This window comes from Cavia porcellus, unplaced genomic scaffold, assembly GCF_034190915.1.
Source record: "Cavia porcellus strain 051 isolate PalLab524CR breed Dunkin Hartley unplaced genomic scaffold, mCavPor4.1 scaffold_6, whole genome shotgun sequence".
Lineage (NCBI taxonomy): Eukaryota > Metazoa > Chordata > Mammalia > Rodentia > Caviidae > Cavia > Cavia porcellus.
This window is the reverse complement of record NW_026947489.1, coordinates 103,610,569-103,614,347: the sequence shown is the minus strand read 5'-3', so window position 1 is coordinate 103,614,347 and position 3,779 is coordinate 103,610,569. Positions and strand designations below refer to the sequence as shown.

General features: G+C 34.8%; 1 pseudogene; it reads right to left on the bottom strand.

Annotated features, from left to right (window-relative positions):
• Positions 1-3,111: 3,111 nt before the first annotated feature.
• Positions 3,112-3,575, bottom strand: LOC100727928 (protein UXT-like; annotated as a pseudogene).
• Between the last annotated feature and the right edge of the window lie 204 nt (positions 3,576-3,779).

Sequence of the window (3,779 nt, the reverse complement as noted above, 5' to 3'; positions counted from 1 at the left end):
ACACACATTAGTTCTGTTTCTCTGGAGAAGCCTGAAAATATATCATGGATCCTGTTTTTTGATGCTTGCAACTCTAATGCCATTTAGGCTTCAGGATGTAACACAATGGTAGAGTGCTTGCTTACCATACATGGGGCCTGGGGTTCAATTCCTAGCACCACAGACACACACGCAAAATTATCTGAAATTGTTTTTTACTGGAGATAAAATTTAAAGGACATAAAAAGAAAAATGAAACCAAGTACTATAATAAATACATAATATTATTTACATTTTCATGACTGATTACAAGTGACTTTTGGCATATCTCCATTTACTGCTGATGTGAATTATCCCTAATGAGACACACAATTGCAAACAACATTTTTATTTCCTATGCGGTATTTCATCAGATGCAAATATCATAATTTGTTTAACTGGTCCTCTGATTTTGGACAGGAAATCTTTCCTACTAAAAACGTCTTTAATATTTTTGTGCATTGATCTTTTGGTAACTTTATGTTTTTAGGGTAAATTCTGAGAAGTAAAATTATTGGGTCAATAGATATGAGTTTTAAATTTTTGTTTTTTTTAATTTATTTATTGGTACCAGAGATTGAATTCACAACCTCGCGTTTGCCAGGCAGGCACTTATGCCACTGAGCTAAATCCCTGGCCCTAGGTATAATTTAAAAAAAAAAATTTGAAACATATTGCTACCTGAAAAAAGCAATTTTCACTTTTATGAACAGAATATAAATGTCAATTTCTCATATAATTAGCAATACTGAGTTTTATCCTTTTTCTTATTACATTATCTGATAGTTAAAATGGTACTCCCTACTACTTCTTAAAAAGTTTTCTTTTCTCATGTTTTTGAGTTCTTTCTTCCTTGCTTGCTTTGTTTTGTGAGATATGGTCTCACTGTTTCAAGTATGACAAGGCTAAGATTGGCCTCAAATTTGCAATCCTCCTGTACCAGCTTCTTGAGTGCTAGGATTACAGGTATGTACCACATGCCTGGAAATTTAATTTTAAATACATTTAGTCTATAGTTTTATTCTAATAACTGTTATCTTTATCAGCTAACTCTTGTTTGTCATGATCTGTTCCTTATTTTCTGTGCTTTGGGGTTCTGAGCTCAAGTTACTAAAGCTTATCCTAACAATGATTCTGTGTGGACTGGATTGAGGTGAGGGTTTCCAGCAAGCTTTATAGCTTTATAGTTTCTGCTTCTAATTGCCTCAGGGTTTTTTTTTAACTACCCTGGGGCCATTTTTGTACATTAATTGATTTGATGCCCACACACCATGCACAAGCACAGACGTGTTAGAGATACGGGGGTTAGCCTTTTGAGAGTCCTGGATTTACTTGTGAATCTTGATTCCCTTTCTTTTGTCTCTAAATAAGTCTCTTTATTATCAAGTAGATAACTCAGGAAACTGCTTTTCAGCTCAGGCTTTCTGCTTTGGATTTTAGCTACCTTGGTTTGACCTTCTGGATTTTCTGTATTTTCAAGGGAATTCAAGAATGGACTTTTTAAAATTAAAAATATTATTAGTATGTTTTACAACACATAATGATTACTTTCATCATGGGGAGCTGGTACTTGTACATAACACATCTTGATCCTTTTTATTTTTTCCACTATGCATTTAAAAGAATATTAAGTATGTTTTTCTTAACTTTTGTAGATATTTGATAGTAGCAGATTTTCAGATATAGTTTACTATATCTTCTAAAATAGGAATCGGCATCAACTCGTCTCATTATTACTTTAACTTTTATTTTTTCACTAGTAAGCTTATTTTTCATGTCTTTGTGATGATTGTGTTTTCTTGCATATATTAATTTGATTTTAAGTTCTTGATTCATTTATTCAGTTGAGGTGCTTGTGTTTTTCCTACTAATGTGAAATACTGCCTATTAAAATAATAATGTCATATTGCATACACACATTTCTTTTTTTTGTACAGTGTAGTTTTTCCATATAAAAGTTATAAATATATATGCAATCAAAAGTTCTGGGTTTAAGGTATAGCTTAGAGGTAGAATGCTTGCCAAGCATACATAAGCTCCTGGGTTCTACTTCCAGCACTGCAAAAATTAATCTTTTCTTTATAATTTATGTCTTTGTTGGTGTGCTTGCAAGATCTTTGCTTCAATGTCTTGCAATATCTATTTTTCCTAATACATTAATGATTTTGTTTTATACTTTAATCATTTTAATGCAAATGGAATTTACATATTTTGATATATAACATGAGGCAGGGTTTAACTTTATTCTTTCTCTAAATTGTTGTCTAGTTGTTCAGTATGTATTCTGAGCAAGACCGAGGTTTTTCAAGCTGAGACCTTGCTAAATTGTCTAGTCTGGGCTCAAACTCTTGATCTTCCTGCCTCAGCCTCCTAAGTAGCTGAGATTATAGGAATGTATCATTGCACTTGACTTCTTTTCTTTCCCCTAGACATTATACTATTATAAATAGCTATGTCAGGTAAAAATGTTATAGGGAGTTAGAACTAGGTCTTCAAGAGAGTCAATACAAAAGAAGAAAACATTGTTTTTGTTCTTTCCATGTAAACTTGCTACGTGAGCTGCTTTCCCATTAGATCAATATTACCTAATGGCTTTGTAATCTTGGTTGATCATAGTTTTAGTTTCCATTGTACCCACCTTGTGATTTTGCTCTATATGACTTCCATTGTAAATTAGTGGCCTCAGCAAACCATTTGGGTCCCTCTTGCCTTTCTCAGGAGATGTCTCTCTCTCAACAAAATTTCTTACTGTAAACCTCCATTGCTCCTTAGAATCCATTCTTCAGTTCTGAGGGACATGAACTCGGTGTATCTGACATCTAGCAAGTTGAGAGTTACATTTGTTTCTTCTATGTAATATGAAGGTCCTATATCAATGTCCCCCCAACATATTTCAGTATGCATCCATTAAAAAAAGAACAATAACATTCTGTTCTATAAACCAATGTGCTCATGTCATCTTTAACATTAAATTCTGCAATATCATGTCATATCCAGCCCATAATCAAATTTGCCTGATTGTATTAAAAATGTCTCCTCCCCCACAAAAGGCATTCAGGTTCTTTAATGTTGCACAAGGACCAGAAGAAGAAATCAATGGTAAGATGTCTCTAGAAAGTTCTGCAGGACTTGTAGTTCTCTAAGCCCCTCTAGCAACATGTGGATGTGGACCTTGATATTCATGGAATCCTTGGTGAGGCTGTTGCTGAGCTCTGTGATCAATGAACATGAAAGCTTCTGCCAACATCAATTCTAAGAAGAAACCATATCCCAGCGCCATCTTGATGTGTGAAGTATCAGAGACCATTGTGTCAACGAAGTTACAGTCCAAAACCACCTGCATATATAACTCTGAGTGCTTAGTTTTCTGGAGCTGCTCAATGACATTTTTTGGTTGAAGGTATTTGCCCAGCTGCTCATATACCTTGTCTCAATGGTCCAGCACTTTTTCCCAAATCCCGCTGCAACAAGTCACTGATGAAGGCCTCATGGCTCAGTACTTTCTCCCTGGTGGCTTCCACCACCCGCCATTTAGGGAGCTTCACCATGATGAGCTCCTTTGGGCTGCTAGCAATGAGTTAAAAATGTCTCTTGACAGTGGTTTGTTTAAAACAGACTCCAAACAAAATTGCTGTATCTTTAGTGTTTCTTTAATCTAGAACAACCTCCTGCCTTTTGTTTTCACACCACAGACTCATTGAAGAAAACAGTGTTTTAATAATTGTGATTTAGAGCTTTCATGTTCAAGGCGAATCTCAATT